The sequence below is a fragment of the Gorilla gorilla genome, chromosome 14 (assembly GCF_029281585.2).
Source record: "Gorilla gorilla gorilla isolate KB3781 chromosome 14, NHGRI_mGorGor1-v2.1_pri, whole genome shotgun sequence".
NCBI lineage: Eukaryota > Metazoa > Chordata > Mammalia > Primates > Hominidae > Gorilla > Gorilla gorilla.
Window position 1 is genome coordinate 48,405,837 of NC_073238.2, and position 18,344 is coordinate 48,424,180.

Genomic DNA, 18,344 nt, shown 5'->3' on the forward strand with positions numbered 1-18,344 from the left:
GTAAAGCTTCTTGAATTGTCTTCAGTTGATAATTGCCTCCGTTTAATTTTTGCTTTGGTTCTTAATGCCCTAGGGGTAGTTTATCATTGCCAGAAATGTAACTCTCCTCTCAGTAGATTCAATGTAACAGGTAATACAGCCTTCACTTGTGGGGTGTGTGTGTGTGTGTGTGTGTGTGTGTTATTATTTTTTCTTAGAGATATGACTCCTGGAGCCTTCCGTCCATTTGCACCAACTGATAGTGGCTGTTCCTTTGGCTTACTACAAGCCGTCATCACTAGAATATCCTTCTTTTTGCTGTGTTAGACTTCTTGCGTTCTGAAACCCAGTTTTTTGCTTTCTTGGTTTCCTCCCTTATTTTCATTAAGTGCATCGTCCAGTAACTCCATAAGGTAAGGTGCCTAAAAGATAAACTTTTTGGAATATTGTTTGATTGATAGTTTTCCCAGATATAACATTCCATGTTATAAATAATGTTTTTTTAACTTTGAGACATTTACTTCCTACATTACCAATCATGGGTTATTAGGTCATGATTATCAGAAGCTAAGTCTTATATCTGCTTAGAAAGATATAGCACTACGGAGTGACTATGGCATCCTATGGAGAACTTCAATATTCAGTAATACATTAAAAGCTCTTGGTTTTGCAGCTCAGCAAGCCCTCTTTGAAGTTATCTACATGTTAGAAATAATTTTTTCTTATAATTTTGAAGGTCTCCCACCACTGTTTTCTAATTTCTACTGTTGTTTTGGGGATATTTCCTAATGTTATTTTTATTCATGACTCTTTATATGTTACCCATAATTTTTCTTTCTGGGAGCTTTTTGCTTTTTCTTTTGCCTTAGTGTTGTTAAATTTCATAAAGACATACTCTTTTAGGAAGATAAGAACTTTTATTTTATTATTCTGAGCACTCAGTTTGGAAGTTTGTGTTATTCCACTCTGAGGGATCTTCTTGAGATTTTTATTTAATCATTCTCTCCTTTCTGTTTTCACTCTTCTCTCTTTCTGGTGTGTTTAATTAGTATACTATTAGAAGTCCTGATCCTTTTTTCCTTGTATTTTGCATTCCTTTTTTCCTTGTATTTTGTATCTCTTTGTGAGTTTTTCTTCTCTCTGAAATATTTATTAAATCGTGGTTTTCAACTCTTCTATTGAGTTTTGTTGTTTAAATTTTTGCATTCTGTTTTTATCTTCTAAGAATTCTGTATTGTCTGAATAATCCTTCTTAAATAGCATCCCTTCCTGCATGCCATTTCTTCTCTTACATCTCTGAGAATATTGAAGTTCTAAAACGTTTTTTTTCTGCTCTATTTGCTGTCTTGGAGTTCTCCTTTTTTCTTTGTTTCAAATCAGTTTGTTCCTTTACGTTAGACTTTTCTAGTGATCACATTTAAAACAGACATAAAAACATGTTTATGAGCATGCCTTGTTAACTGCTGAGCTTCAATATAGGGTGACTGGTGGTGGCCCAGCTACTTTGTTTCAGGCCTTCATTTGTGTATTTTTGTAGGTCTTTTCCCATGGGCAGATCAGTTTTCTTAGTTTGTTGCTTTAGAGACATAAAATCCACCTGCTCCTTTCCTGGAAGCTGAGTGATGAAGGTTGCTGAATGTCTCAAGGTTCCGTATGTCAAAGTTCACATAACTTCCCTGTTTTTAATACAGCCCCTCATCTTCGCCCTCAGCTATATGTCTTGTGAGCAACCTAACATCCTTTCAGGTTGAATTCTCCAGGGTGAACTTCCAGGCTTTAGCTGTATTGGGAAAGGATGATTGCAAGAGTGAAGCTCAATTCTCCCTTGAAAAATTTAACCAGTCCTTCAACTTATCCTTCTGTTTTCAGACACTGTCCCTCCCCTTTTAGAAGAACTTATTTCTGCCATTTCCAGAGCATTTTGGAGGTCTTTCAGGTGAACATCAATTTGCTTCTCGTTAGCCTCCTCCACTTTAGAATTAGATTGTAGTTTTCTCTAAGATTGGAAGTCAGTTACCGCTCATAATCTATCTTCCAGTGTTTAGATCTTGTTTTTATCTCTTTTATATTCTGTCTCTGTTCCTATTCTCCTTGTCTTCCTGGGTTTTCTTTCTTATGTCTTTTATTTTAAATGTAATTTAAAAGGCAGTGGAGACAGACTGCGTGTTCAATCGTCTTGTTAACTAGAAGTCCTGACATGTGGAAATAGTAGTGTACCTCTTGAAAAACCTAAGTATTGGGGAATTCTCTTCATTGAAAATGTGAAGAGAGTCTCATGCACCAAGTAGCATAATTTTGCATTAAGTTAGAGATTAAAGCAATACCATGGACAAGATTTATTTTTGAAAAGGTAATTTTCATATCAAATGACAGCCATGAAGAATCATAAAGACCTTGAAACTATGGTCAAGGTGTGGAAAATTTCAAGGATAGAGAAGAGGAGGTGTTTTTTTTTGTTTGTTTCACACTATTTGTCTCAATATTCATATATCATGACAACCTCTTACTGTGCAGTTGTTATTATGAGTTTAATAAAATTTCCATCATGTTTGATATAAAGTATCATGGGCATGGCTGGTGTATTATGCAGTTAGTCATTATGCTACCACTGTGGGTTAACCTCAGAAGGTCTAAAAAAGACTCAAATGTTGCTATATTATAGAAAATGCCCCCAAAATACCTTTCTTGGAGGAGTCTAAAAGCCAACGAGATGGAAGTCTTTCTACTGAAATTCTCTTATAAACAACGACAACAAACTAGTCAGCTGTGTTGACGCTTGTTGATGTTCTTCCTGTGCTCTGACTACATTATTGGGCATGGCTTGAGGTAAGGGCTTTTCCAGAGGTCGGTCAGCGTAGCACACTGCAGCACCCAGTAGATTTGTGGCTTCTGGGCCATCATCCTGGACTCCTGTGTTCCCAGTTTAGTTCCTCCACACTCTATTCCCTCTGAACTCAGATCAAAACCTCAGAATCTTTCTTTCGGTTGGCACCTATTAACAATGTATTGGGGTTGACTTGTAAGCTGATCCCTATTTGCCATTCTTTACCTGGAGGAAGCTGGAAACCTGAAGATGGTACAAAGTTTTTTTAAAAAAATTATCATCAGAAATAAAGACAATATGAAGCTCTTAAGATTTTAGAAAATTGGAAGCTGTAGACTAAAGCTTGTTGCTATAAGAAAGTTTAAAGTTTTCTTAGATTTTGTTTTAGTTTCCCAAAGATATAGCCAGTAGGATACTGAAAGTAAAAAAAGGCTATCATGCAACCTCCAGGGAGAGTTGTAAGTTGGGAACCTTCCGAGTCACAGTTCAAAGCCAGGCTGGTAGATACATATTCCCTAAAAGAGTGCATCAGGACACTTGTACAGAGGGTCCTGGAATTTGCAACTACAAGAAAAGGGTCACTTAAGGGACCAACATGTCTAAGGAGACTCTCAATGGTCAAGATGAGGCATAAAAGTTCATACTAATTAGAGGATATATAAATGGATTCAACCAATTATTTGATGCAATTAAAATCAGCCGTATTAAATTCTTTTAAACATAGAAAAGTAACTTTTCATACTGCTTTTAAGCAACCCAAATATCCACAAGTTCCATGAGTGTACACATGAAGTAATAGTAGTATTCGTATTAGTATTAATAAGTATGGCTTCTTGTTAAACCCCTGCAAGGGGACTTTAGCACTTTCTATCACCTGGAAGTTTCCTATTCTCTAAAAGCTGCTCATAGCAGGGTCTAGTCTTCCTGGATCTCCTGCTCTGCTTCTTTTTCTTTTTTGCATTTCTGTTTCTCGTAGTTAATAATTATCAAGTACTTTCTTTGCGTCAGATATTGTGATCAAAGCTTGGCAAGCACTATCTCAGTTAATCTTCATACTGAGCTTATGACACAGGAGCCATTCATTATTCTCCTTGGTGTATACGTGAGAGAACAGAAAGTCTGGAGTTGTTAAGCAATTGGCCACTCCACTAAAGTAGAGTGGAGTGGAGCCTGAACTCACCAGTAGAGTTTTTCTAATGGCAAAGCCTGTGCTTTCTGTGACTACGATACAGAGGCCTGTTGATGAAGGCCTCTCCTCATGGTCATTGCTACAGGAGGGGATGGTCTTGGGGCTGTTCCCTCCCATCCTTGTCCAAGCATAGCTTTTTCTACTTCTGAGAGTCCTCAGACTGGCCTGACCTATAGTTAGACGGCAGGACCTCTGAGGCAACTATTCCTGTACCCTCAGGCATCAGGCTCCAAAGTCTTTCATAAAAGCAGCTCTTAGTCTTCCTCTAATTCTTTCCTGTCTCCTTCCTATAAGCCCCAGGACTTAAAAAGAAACAAACAACCTGGCAAAAAAAAGCTTTCCCTTTGCTGCCTCAGTCTAAAATTAATGCTGTAGTGAAAATAGACATCTAGCTCATAAGATCAGAAAACAGCAAGACCCTGAAATTCCATTTCGGACCCAGCTGGGGTGTTTTTCTCTTATAAGTGAAACTCTCTCCACGTGTATCTTCCACACAGCGAAGTAATGGCAAACCCAGGGCAACAACCTGAACATTTAGATCCCGTGGGACAAGTAAAACCACCAGGAGAAGGGGAATGAACTCCAAGAAACTAAATGTAAGTACTTTTTAGATGGATTTTTGATGAGTATTGGGCCAATTTTGCAGCACTTTTATGGAGGAGCTGGGTATAAATGTGTTGCACATTTGAAAAGGCAGAAAATTTCTACAAGGAAACATTTTATTCTCCAATTATATCTTTTTCAGGTATTTCTAGAGTAAGTCTTTTTAGAATGGTGATGAAAGGCCCAATAAAAAAAAAAAAAAACAGTGATGCGGCAAGAACTTGGCCCCTCAGCTCCAGTGAGACCCCGTTGTACATGAACAGGGTCATGGCCACTCTGTTCCCACAGCAGAGACTGGTTGCCAAGGACAGGCTGAGATCTGCTCTATCTGCTCCTGTCCTGGGGCCACTTTGGTTCTAAAATCATTTTGTAGCTTTGGCTGAACACATAGGGGCTTCAGCCAAGTCTGTGAGTGTTGGGGGACTGGCAGGGAGAAGAATTGTTTAAAAAGTAGCCACCAAAAGCTGTAAAACAATTGAAATAAGGGTAAAAGAACAAGAGTCAAGATATTGAAGAGAAGGATGTGGCCGGGTGTGGTGGCTCATACCTGTGATCCCAGCACTTTGGGAAGCTCACGCCTGTAATCTCAGCACTTTGGGAGGCCGAGGCGGGTGGATCACCTGAGATCAAGAGTTCAAGACCAGTCTGGCCAATATGGTGAAACCCCGTCTCTACTAAAAATACAAAAATTAGCTGGGTGTGGTGGCGGGCACCTGTAATCCTAGCTACTTGGAAGCCTGAGGCATGAGAATCAGCCGCAGGTTGCAGTGAGCCGAGATTGCGCCATGGTACTCCAGCTTGGGTGACAGAGCAAGACTTGTCTCAAGAAAAAAATAAAAATAAAGAGAAAGATGTGTTAAAATGATAAATATTTGTATAAGACTATCCAAGTAAAGAGAAATTGATGCACCTGAACACAAAATGTGGTTGTCAGATAAAGAGGTAGGACAAAAAGAGTTCATGATGACTTTAACAGCTTTTATTATTTAATAGAAGAAAGAGTATCAATTTATCAGGAAAGATCAACTGTTTCTTGTGACATAATTTTAAGTTCACAATTTCTTGTTACAATTATTTTATTTTATTCCTTTTTATTCCCAGTTGCTTTATTAAATCATGGAGATCAAGGATTATGTGTACTTTCTTTTTGTCTTCATATCCTTAGTAATAAACATAGTGTCCAGAAGAGATATTGATTAATAAGTGAATGAATAAATAATATAATAATGATCAGGCATAAATAACATATTTTCTAACATATTTAAAGACTTAATAGTCAATTGTACATCTGGGAAAGTATTTCTGTGAAGCACAAAATAATATAATCCAGGCTAAAGTTTTTAGATGCTCTGACTAATTATAATTTTGGACAGAGCTTAGAAATAGGGGAAATCATTATTAGTAAAGTCATCAGAAATCTTGATTTTCTTCAGGAGGTTTTTGTCAAGATTTGGATGGTCAGTAATTGAAGATGGAAATTACAAGTGAGTACTTAAAGTAGAGACAGCTTTTCTCTGTTTTTGACTGGAAAAACGATCCATAATAACTTAGATTCTAAGCACATAGAAAACAAGGCTGACTGTAATCCCAGCACTTTGGGAGGCCAAGGAGGGTGGATCATTTGAGGTCAGGAGTTCGAGACCAGCCTGGCCAACATGGTGAGTCAGGAGATTTCCCTGCAGATGGGTTTGTGGTTTCAGTGACTTCGAAGAGTGAAGCTGCGGACCTTCGCAGTGAGTGTTACAGCTCGGAAAGAGTCCACAGACCAGGAGAGTGAGCAGCAGTGCAGTTTATTGAACAAAGTGAAAGGAAAACGTCCATGTGGTGGAAGGGGACCTGGAAGAGCTGCCATTGCTGGCTTGGGTGGCTAGGGCTTATATCCCTGTGCTATCCCCTCCCCTTTCTTTCTTTTTGTCCATTGAGAGTGGTTCTTTTTTCAATCCTCCCTTGGAGTGGTTACTTTTGAATCCTTCACTCAATTGGTTAAGAACTCAAAACCCTGAGTCACAGGGGTCTTTTGCCAAAGTCCCTGAACTGGCCCGGGAAGTCCCGCCAACTCCACCCCTCAATGGTGAGACCCTGTCTGTACTAAAAATACAAAAATTAGCTGGGCCTGGTGGTGCATGCCTTTACCTCCAGATAATCGAGAATCTGAGGCATGAGAATTGCTTGAACCTGGGAGTAGAGGTGGCAGTGAGCCAAGATCACACCGCTGCACCCCAGCTTGGGCAACAGAGTGAGACTTTGTCTCTAAAAAAACAAAACAAAACAAACAACAACAACAACAACAAAAAAAGGGTGACATTTTTGTATTTAAAAAAATCTTAAAATTTAAAAATCTTCAAAATCAAATTTTTGCCCATATGGAAGACCATACCAAATTGGTTATACTATCACAGGATATTTGGCAGTAGAATCAAACCCAAATATTGTAAAATAATTTTAGTTCTGCTTACATGCTAATGAAAGCCTTGGAGTTCTGCAATACAAAATACATAACTAGTGTTAGTAGATTAAAAAATGGGGTCAAGATTATTGACTTTGGAAACAGATAACTTGAGTTTAAGGCCTTGCTTCACACAGCTTCTACCACTCCTGTGACCTTGTGCTAGTTAGAGATAGTAATACCTACTTCACCAGGCTGATATGAGGACAAACAGAATATCATGCTAAGCACTTAGTGTGGAGCAAGGCATTAGTAGGTATTCCATAGGTAGTCACTGTTATTTCTCTGTAAAAAATAAAAAATAAAAAAACAAAGAAAATGGTTAGAGAAAAATGTTGAGCTTGCCTGACCTTGGAGGGTCAAGGTTATAATGTTAAAATACAAAGAATCTGTAGAATATGTTTTTAAAGTACAAATCAAATATTAATAGATAATAGTAATATAGATAATAAGTAATCCAAATAACAGTTTTGAATTTCAAATAAGTAGTATATTAATTGAACTGTTCTCACTCAGGACGTCTTATCTGCATAATAGAATGTGTGTATTTCCCATCTGCTCCTGTCTGGGAGGCAGAGATCCAGTGGCCTAAAAGCTATACCATATTACTTAGGTGTAGATTAAAAAGCTAAAGGAATAAGGAATATCCTGTCTTGATGACATTTAAAATGTGAATTTGCTCTTTCAAAAGGTCATTACTGTCCATTGTTTCTCAAAGTGGTGTGATAGAAATTTAAAGGAGTGTCCAGAGCATGCCTGATGTGACACCCTGATTCATAGGTTTGGCTTTTCTTTTATATTAAGGCCAAAATGTTTCCTATGGGACTATACATCTCTGAAATGACAGTGCACGGCTTCTGGAGAGTGATTCCACACACGGTAAATACTGCTTTTGCTTTACTGGTGCTCAGGCAGGTTTGTAAGACTTGGAGAGGTGGTAAGTCCAGGACCCACAGTGCTGGCCTGCATTCCAGGTGGGTCAGAACATATAGGAAGGCTGGTTTGTGGTTTTCCTCCATGCTGTAGACAGTGGGTGCCTAGCTAAAACTCCTTGGTTTGACTTCTTTTACAGTTCTTCATGTTTCCTATTTAGGGAAGACACTGTTCACAAACAGACTCACTCTGACCCCTGAGATAGAAGGGACCAGGATAGAGAGGAAAGGAGGAAGGGAGTCAAGGGCTGGGAAGAGTAAAGGCTAAGAGATAGATCTGGAGAAGATGTTGATGACTGCTTAGCAACGAACTGTTTTGATAAGATATCATTTGTTTGAAATTCTAGGCAAGTCATCACTAAATTTTACTGCTTGTATTTGTCCATTTTACAACCCTATTTTGATACATACTGAGCTAGTGTGTCATTCATTGTTCATTCAATCAGAAGAAAAGAACCACTTTATCAAGGGCTTTGTTGCTGGGGTCTGATCTTTTGCAACTTTGCAGCTGGTTAAACTGTCTCTGTGAGACTGTTGCCCTCACGTCAGCTGCTGGAACTTACAGTCTACAGGCTGTGAATCAGGAAGGATACTATAACTAAAATAGAGCTCACCTGATCATTTACACAAGCTTCCGTGCTAATGTGGCAAGATTATGTAAAATAATCGACATCCATGTGGCTCAGAATATATTTATATTTTCAGATTATCAACACAGTTTTTTTAATTAAACAAATTTAAACTACTAAGAGTTAGCTTGAAATCCTTAGCGACTTGTGAACCTCCAGTTTAAGAAACCCCCAGTTAAGAAACATTGTTTTAAATGGAAAAAGAGTCAGACAGACTGGATTCAAATCCTGTCTCAACTACTTATTGGTTGTGATCTGACGTGTTCTTAAAATCTCTATGTCTCTGTTTCCTCATAAAAAAATAGATAGTAATGCACATATATAATGCATTGGTTTGAAAAATTCAATGACGAATTCACTAATTCAGTAAATACTTATTGAGAATTTACAATGTGCCAAGACTGCTTCTAGGCCATGGACATATACCAATGAACAAAAGGGGGTAAAAGTCCAGTAAGTGAAGACAGACAAAGTATATGCATACATACATAATGTCAGGTGGTGATATGGACTAGGAAGAAAAAAAGCAGGGCCAGGAGACAGGATGAATGGCGAGGTGGTATTTTATAAATGGCAGGTAAGGAGGCTGTGTCAGCTATCAATGGCTGAGTAAAAAATTACTCCAGAAATTATTAGCTTAAAAAATACATATTAATTATCTCACAGTTCCTGTGGATCAAGAATCTGGACAATGATTAGCTTCAGGATGTCTCATAAGGTTGCAATCAAGGAGTTGGCAAGGGCTGAGGTCTTATCTGAAGGCCCGACTGGGGAAAGCTCCACTTACAAGCTCTCTTATGTGGTGATTGACTAGATTTGATGCCTTGAGAGCTGTTAGACTGAGGGCCTCAGGCCTGTGCTGACTGTTGGCCGGAGGCTGCATTCTGCTTCTTGCCACATGGGCCTCTCCAACATGGCAGCTTATCTCATCAAAGCTTGCAAGAGAGTCACCCTGACACAAGGCAGAAGTAACAATCTTTATAACCAAATTATTTATGTGACAACAACCCAGTGTTGCTAGCTGCTATTGGTTAAAAGTAAATTATTCCAGGAGAGGAAATTATGAATACCAAGAAGTGGGACTCTGTAGACATGATCCTAGAGGCTGCTTGCCACAGAGGGCCTCCCTATAGAGAAAATATTTATTTCTCTCTTAAATGAATACCAAATTAATTGGAAGAGTAAGACTTATGTATAACTCAGGGAAGAGTTTTCTGTGCAAGAGGAAATAGTAAGTGCAAAGAATTGGAGGTGAGAGTGTCCTTGATGTGTCCAAGGGTCAGGATGAAAACCAGAGTTGCTGAAGAAGCAGGGGAGAGGCAGAGGGTGAAAGAAGTTCAAGAAGTTAGAAAGGCTGATTCATGCAGGGTCTTGAAGGTCATGGGAAAATGTTTGGATGAGATTCTTAATTTATTTTGAATGAGATTAGAAGTCATTAGAAGACCTGAAGGAGTGGAGTCACAGAGAGTATTTGTCTCTGAAAAGGGTCTGACTGCTGTGGGGATAGAGGTGGGAAAATAAAAGTAAAATAAGGGACACCCAGTGACAGCCTGAGGCAATGGTCCTGGTGAGTGATGAGGGTTGTTTGCAGGATGGTGGTAACAGTCACTGGAAATAGAAAGCATTCAATCAGTGTCAGTCATAATATTATTATTGCCTTTGTTTCTTAGATCCATGAATCTCAAATAATTATACATGTGAGTATTGCCTGAGTAATTTGTTTTAAATATAGATATGAGGCTCTCCCTCCAGGGCAGTGACTTAGTATGTTTTGAGGGCAGGGTGGTATAACATAAATCTGCATTTTAAAGACTTAATTGATTATTCTGCTGTGGGTTGTTCATGGCTATATGATAAGAAACATTACCTTTCCTATTATTTTTTATAAAACACAAAGTAAATGTGATATGAAGAATCCCCCTAACTGCCACATACACACTCACACAAACATTGGAATTCCTGAATTCATTATTTAGTGAAGTCTGACATGGTCTTGGGAACAAGGGTGATTCTGCTGTGAAGAATATAGGGACAGGGCAATAGAGCAGAGTACTTTCCCAACAGTCATTCTTATACTCAAGTTCCCATGAGGAGAGAGCAGAGTGGTGGGGATATATTGCTTTTTTTTGTTTTGTTTTCCTTTTTTCAAACCTAATTTCTCCAGGTAACTCTCTAAATTCAGGCCTATAGATAGATGTGTCTCTGTTTTAATCAAATTTCATGGGTGTCTTAAAAGGAAAGATTCTGCATAAATTATCAGTACATGTATTAGAAACTAAAGTTATGTTTCTCTCATGCAATCTTGACAATGGCAGCAGATTGTGTTTGACATGTCATTAATGATGCAAGAGTTAGAAAAATGACTTAGTTTTGTGAAAAACTAAGCATGTTACTTGCATAACTCATTTTTACTGATAAAATGTAAAGTCATGTTCAGTAAAGCCGGTGATCTTTGTATATGGCTGTGTGTGTGTGTGTGTGTGCGCACATGCGCGTTTGGGGGCAGCCTTGGTTATTGAAATGATAGTATCTCACTTAGTTCAAGAGCACATGATCCTTTAGAAATCGTGAGATTAGACATCATGTCTCTCTTTTTCTTAGTCCACCCCCTTTTCATATGTTATATTTACATTTTCCTTTGTAATTAAAAATATTATGGATAAGAAGTGTCTCTTACCTATTCCAGAATCCATGCCTCTTCATTAGAGTTAACCAATATTAACTCTTACGTATCCTTCTAGAAATTTTCCATGTATATGCTCAGATCCTTTATTTATCCAAATGGAACCATACTAAGTGTACTGTTCCATACCATACATTTTCTCTATATATTAGCTTTTTCTTTAAACAATTAAATCCATTTTTTATTTGAGTAATACAATACATTGTAAAAAGATTCAAACATCACAGAAGAGAAGACAGTGTAAAGTAAGTCTTCCTCCTAGCCAGTTATCCTGATCCCCTCAGTTACTCTCCCCAGATAAACCCCTTTTTATTCATTTCTTGTGTATCCTTCCAGAGATGGTCTATGCATATACATGCATAGAGATGCATGTATCTATGTCATCCTTTGTGATGCTATACTGTGAAAATCATTTAGTACTTCTGGGCATCTAGATAGGAGACAAATTATTCATAAGCAAATATGAGGCACCTCTCTGCCTAGTCTAAAGGAGAAATACTGACTGTGGGTTTAGGGAAACTGAAGATCAAACAAAAACGCAAGCATATGAGCTCCCTAGACATATGCAAGAATGGGAGGAAAGTTTTTCATTTAGAAGAAGCTTGGCTTAAAGAAATAGAAATGAAGGGAGCTCTCTATGACCTTAGCCTGGGACAGAAACAGATTAAGATGCAGAAAACATTCTGACATTGAGATTCTACAGCAAAAATAGACTGGCATCCAGTAACTGGATATGAAGGTCTGGTCTCCTAAGCTGGCTCCATCTGACTTTGCCTGTCATTACCGTTGATATGTGTTTGGTCTCCAAACAGCTGGATGGCAATTTTTCTAAATATAATAAAAACTTGACTGATCTTAAATGAAATAAAGACAATTTTATTACCACTCGTAAGATTCTTAGTGAAAAGAAGTAAATGGAGGTTCTTAATGTTGACATTGCTTCAAGAAATAGCCTTTAAAACCTTAGATGGTCAAAGTGAAGGCAAAAGTGGTGTGATGCTGCTACTCTCTAAGCCCAAATTCTGAGATTGCTAGTCTCAGTGGGAATATTCCTTGGATCCATCCATCCCTTTTCCTATTGTTCTTTCCTATTGTCTGTCATCAGAAACGACAAATATAGTGATACAAACTTGAGACAGGGAAATACTGGGTAGAAGCAGGTGGTTCCCTGGCAAAAGCCCCACCCTCAAGCTTGGAAAACTGCAACCCTTAATGGGAACAAGTATTCCTGTTTTCGCACCCAAAAGTTGCCTTTTGGCCCACCACACCCTCTATCCTGTACCCATATGAACTTCAAACCCCAGTCTCCATGAGCAGATGAACAGAAGGGCAAAAGAGCAGCAGAACGGCATGGCACGGATGGAGAGGAGAGCCTGACATCAAGAGGAGTTCAGCTGGGGATGGTTGCAGAGGATACTGGCCGCTGGATGGCCAAACTCCAGGAGAAGATCATTTTCCCACCCCATTTCCTTTCCAGCTTCCTACCCATCCCACTGAGAGCCACCTCCGTCACTCAATTAAACCTCTGCATTCACTATCCTTCAAGTCTGTGTGTGACCTGATTCTTCCTGGTTGCCAGACACCAGACAAGAACTCGGTACTAAGAGGGCACTGAGCTGATTAACACTTAGGTTGTCTATAGATGGCAGAGCTAAAAGAGCTCTGTAGCATGCCCACTGGGGCTTTGGGAGTTGCAGGCACCCACCTCTAGATGCTACTTTGGGGCTGGAGCCCAAAACTGCTCACCCTGGCTCCTGCACTTGCCCATCTGTGTTCTCCTCTTCCTGTTAGGGGTCTGAGCAGCAGTGGCAGCCGAACAGACAAGCCACACCCCTGTTGCACATCCTGAAAGGGGGGTCAGGGAACTCTTCCATTTCAATAGAGCTTTGAGGTCTTATTTATATACATCAGCAAATGCATTCTGTTGGAGAAGCTGATGTCCCAAAAGAATACTGTAAATGTCTTGAAATCTGAGAACTTACTTTCCAATTGCAATGAGTTTCCTGGTAATTGTAGGTAGTAGTCACCAGAAAATCGGATTTGAAGATAACAAAGAGAAGTCCTTGCTGGAAGTGTGAGTTCTGATTGTCTCCTGGATCAGAAAATTTTCCCACCAGGATTTTCTAAAGGGGCTATTGACTTACTTTCCTAATGTCTCAAACCAGCCCATAAATCATAGCAAAGAATATACACAGACTTTATTTTTTAAGCCAAAGAGTGAGTGAGAAAGAAAGAGATAGAAAGGTTAAAATATTAGTTATTGATTTTTTGGCAGGCAAAATTAATAGTAGCTTCTCTTCCTCCATAGTTAAATCTATGTCCTAACTATAACCTCTCTTTTATTGAAAAGCCCAAGAAATGCATGAAGAATTTTGGGATTACTGCTTTGATTGAATCTGCTAAATAAAAATATTATTCTTCATGGGAGGTTGAATTGCTGTTTGGACTGCTGATGTGAAGTTTTCCATTTTGGCTGCTCCCTCTGGGAGAACTAGCTCAGCCTTAAGCAAGCCTTCTCTCCTTAGGAAACCAGAGTTTCAGAAGCAAACCTGACTAGAATAGACAAACTGTGGCTGGTGAAGCCCATGGACGCCTTGTGTGTTCTAGTACATGATTGAAATAAGACTCAATTACTTTTGACCCAATAGTCTTACCAGAAGTGATGTATAAATAGGATACAATTTTCTTTCTACACATTTACATTACTTGGTACAGGGAAAATAAATTGACACACATTTAATTACTTCAAAGTCATTTTTATAATCGTATTTGTTGTGTTGCTGTTTCTGTTATCTCTTTCAGAAAGTACAGGAAAATGAGTTGGCATTTATGTGACACAGTAGTTGGAAAGCAAGCTTGACACTGTTTACAGCAATAAAATGAAAAAGAGCGATTTATTTCCCAAAAGTCCTTCATATTCAGATCTTTTGGGTTCTATACATGCTCACTTGTTATACTCATTCTTCCCCAAGTCATTTCTGTCCATTCTCCATAAGTTAACCCAAGAAGATTTAGGTTCAATATAAAGATACATTGAGGCATCTGATAGACATTAGTCACCCTAGGATGACTGAAGGATAAAGAGTTGGTGTCTGGAACCAAGCTGTGGGACAAAATAAAAGCCTGCGGAGCCACCCTTGGTAACAGCATTCTTTCCCAGACCTTGACACTTAGCTACATTGCAAGAGTGAAATTCCTATTCTTAAGCAGTCTCAACCTTCCTTAGACACCAAGCAATGCAAAAGACACGGTCCTAGATCCCCACTGTCCTTGGTTGAGGAGGTTTGTGGGTAACAACAGGTGGCTCAGGCTGCAGCTGAATGGACAGCTGGAGTGAGAACCCTGGAAATACCTAGGCTTGACTTCCCATAATGCAGCATTTTTGGGCAAAATGAGGAAGTTAGAGCTTCCTCTGTTTAGAAATGGTTTACTGAGGTCAGTGCCTGGCTGGGCTGATCATCTTTCCTTTAAGCAAAACTAAATTCATCTATTTCTGGTTGAAATGGGCTCAGCATTATCACTAGTTCATGCCTAACATTGTTGCAACCTTTGCTAATTTCATCTAATTCATAACTGCTTGGTGCATCTTCAAAGTAATTGATAGAACAAAATAATTTCTGGTAAAAAATATCTCCAGCCGAGCATGGTGTCTCATGCCTGTAATCCCAGCACTTTGGGAGGCCAAGGCGGGTGGATCACAAGGTCAAGAGACCGAGACCATCTTGGCTAACATGGTGAAACCCCGTCTCTACTAAAAATACAAAAAAATTAGCCGGGCGTGGTGGTGGGCACCTGTAGTCCCAGGTACTCTGGAGGCTAAGGCAGGAGAATAGCGTGAACCCGGGAGCCAGAGCTTGCAGTGAGCCAAGATCACACCACTGCACTCCAGCTGGGGTGGCAGAGCGAGACTCCATCTCTCTAAAAAAAAAAAAAAAAAAAAAAACTCCATGTATTTATATTTTTGTCTTCTTTGAAGACTATTCGAATATATTTTCCTCTTTATTATGGGATATCAGTTTTACTATTGCCAGGATATTTATTATACTGGTATTGATCATTTAATACATTTCATTACTTCTATGTTATCTTAGAATGTTTTGATACTCAGTTCACCTCATCCATAGCTATAATCTTTGCCTTTGTCTCTGCTTTATTTCAGATACAGACAATTGATTGTATTGTCTTAATTCCCTTAAAAAGTTTATTCATAAAATTCTCATTCACTTACACATAAGATACTATGTACATATGCTTTCTGAAGGTTTTCTAAATGTGATGGTTGATATTGAGAAAATACAATTCTTGCATATCATATAGGCTTTTTGTCAAATATAATAGGCCTTTGGAACTAGAGGTATCCTTAAAAGTATTGCCAGAGAATCAATAGCTTAGTGTAGTTTTAATTATGTATCTGAATCTTAAGCCTTATCTTTAATTCTTGAGCATGTGGTTGACTTATTTACATTATTATTTGCATTATTATTATTTTATATTTTAGAATAGGACATCATACCTTGCTCTCACTGTCCCATCCACCTCACCTATCTTCCACTCCACTCCCAGGCCCCAAGAACTATCAACTGGTGAAATAAGAGGGGGTGGGAAAAGCCAGATGTGGTGGCTCTGCCTATAATCCCAGCACTCTGGGAGGCCAGGTAGGTGGATCACTTAAGGTCAGGAGTTCAAGACCAGCCTGGCTAACATAGTGAAATCCTGTCTCTACTAGAATAAAAAATTAGCCAGGCATGGTGGCACGTGCCTGTAATCCCAGCTACTCAGAAGGCTGAGGCAGGAGAATTGCCTGAACCCAGGAGGCAGAGGTTGCAATGAGCCGAGATTGTGCCACTGCACTCCAGCCTGGGTGACAGAGCAAAACTCCATCTCAAAAAAAAAAAAAAAAAAAAAAAAAAAAAAAAAAAAAAAAAAAGAGGGCGTGGGGAATCTACCTACACATCTACATTTCCTAGTGTCTTCAATTGTACAATGTGCCACCGGACCTTTCTGGCTGGATACTGTAATTGTTTCTGAGTCTTGTCATTTCTTCATCCAGTCACCATGTCCTGATGATTGTTTCTTTTAAATACCTCTGATGTCCTTCTTTCTCTCCATTCCTGCTGTCACTTCTTTGGTGGGAGGCCTATGCACCATATGTCTTAAATATTCTGACAGCTTCTTATTCATTTCTTCGTTGAACAACATTTGCTGAATGCCTTCAAATCCCCAGACTGTGCCCTGGGGATACAAGAATGGAAAGATAACACATGCTCAGAAAGAGCTCTCAGTGTAGGGGAAGGCAAACAAGAAAACAGAACAAGTGTTAAGAAAATTTGGTTAAGTGTAGAAACAAGTGCTTTGGAAACCCAGAGGTAGAAAGGATTCATTTCCTACCATTGAATTTATAGGTTTTATGCAAACGTAACACCTCAGGCAAGGAAAATTCTATCGTCCTGCCTCCTGACTCCTCTACCCACCTCTGCTCTTACAATGGATTTTCTAAAAGGCAATTTTGATCAGACCTCTCCTCAAAGGTGGCCCACAGCTTTCCCATCACATACAGATTAATCTCCATTGTTATTTAACACCACAGTTTACATCAGTGATTCATATCTAGTCCTGAGCCCACTGCCTCCCTTCACTCCACTGCTATTATTCTCATCCAGTGCGTAAAATGCACCACCTTCAATTGTTTACCCACTCTAGTAATCTCGTTTTCCAACTTGATGCTTCCTCCCTGGTTCAGCCTTTTATAACAAGTCTTTCTATTCTGTTGTAAACCCACCATTTCAACTCACACATCTTCACGTAATTCTCCCTTCGACTATTCTGCTTAAGTGAAATGTACCACTTTCTCTGAAGCCTCATCTTTCTTGCAATCCCCTTGAGAAGGGGCTGTGCTCCATCTCTCTTACCCTTGAGGTCCACAGCTCGCATAGGAGCTAAGCCAGCAGGAGGGGGCTCAGCATTCTCTCTCATTCCTATTATCAGACCTGCACTCTTTTCCAAAATCTCTTCTTTCTTTATTTTTGAGGAGAATAGCAGCTATGTATAGCCTTCTCCTTTTTTCTCTCCCTCCTTCTCAGTCATGTTTTTCATCTCCGTTTTATGTATTTTGAGGACCTTACCTCTCACGGTTTCCACAGCATCACTTGCTGCATTAGGCAGGGTAGAGTTTAGATTGCTGTCAAAAAGAAAATCCCAAATTCCATGGCTTAAATAAGTTTGGAGTTTATTTCTGTCATATAAATATCTGAGCAGGTGGTCCACAGCCAGCATGAGGCCTAATAGAGTTGAGGATGTAATAGAGTCTGACTTTATTTTGGATGTGGGACTGACTGCTGTTCTACCTCACCCCTCACTCTTTCCCTTTTACCATACATCTGGGCAAGCCAATAAGGAAGCCTCTGTGCTCCCTCCTTTGGAATCAGCAGGGAGTTCAATCCACACAAATGCTGGCCAGCTTGAGAACCCTCACCCCATGTCCTCATCACAGTGAAAACCAAAGCCATTCACTCTACCTTTTGCTCAAGCCATTTTGAACCTGCTTGGGTGCCTGTCCAGCTCTCAACAAAAAGCCTCAATGTGTGAATAATAAACCTTTTCAATGTGTGTATGAGTGTGTGTGTGTGTGTGTGTGTGAGCACATATCAGTCTTGATATCTGATTCAATTTTAGAAAGAGGGCTTCATTCCTACACTCTGCTGAGAAGCTACTAAACAATGACCTGGATGCTTTCCATCTTGCAATTTTGCCATTTTCAACAAGCAGTTTACATTAAATGACCCAAGATGACTGCTCCAGCTCCTGCCATCACATTCACATTCCAGACAATGGAAAAGAGAAGAGAAGGGATGTGCACACAATTTCTCTTTCAGAGCATAACCAGTAAGTTGCGCACATTATTTCTTACTCATGTTCCGTTGGCCAGAATCTAGAAGCACAGACAACTATCAGGGAACTGAGAAATGTACTCTTTATCTGGGTGCATTATTTGGATAGGCAAACCAAATAGTCTATAGCTATACAAGAAAGAGAGAATAGATGTTAAGGAATAAGGAACAG

The 18,344-nt window shown here is 39.3% G+C and overlaps 1 non-coding gene across 1 annotated transcript; it reads right to left on the reverse strand.

Moving 5' to 3' along the window:
- Nucleotides 1-551: 551 nt before the first annotated feature.
- On the reverse strand, nucleotides 552-679 carry LOC115930476 (small nucleolar RNA SNORA25). Its single transcript, XR_004067112.1, has one exon. It is a non-coding gene; the product is annotated as a small nucleolar RNA SNORA25 (small nucleolar RNA).
- Nucleotides 680-18,344: the final 17,665 nt, after the last annotated feature.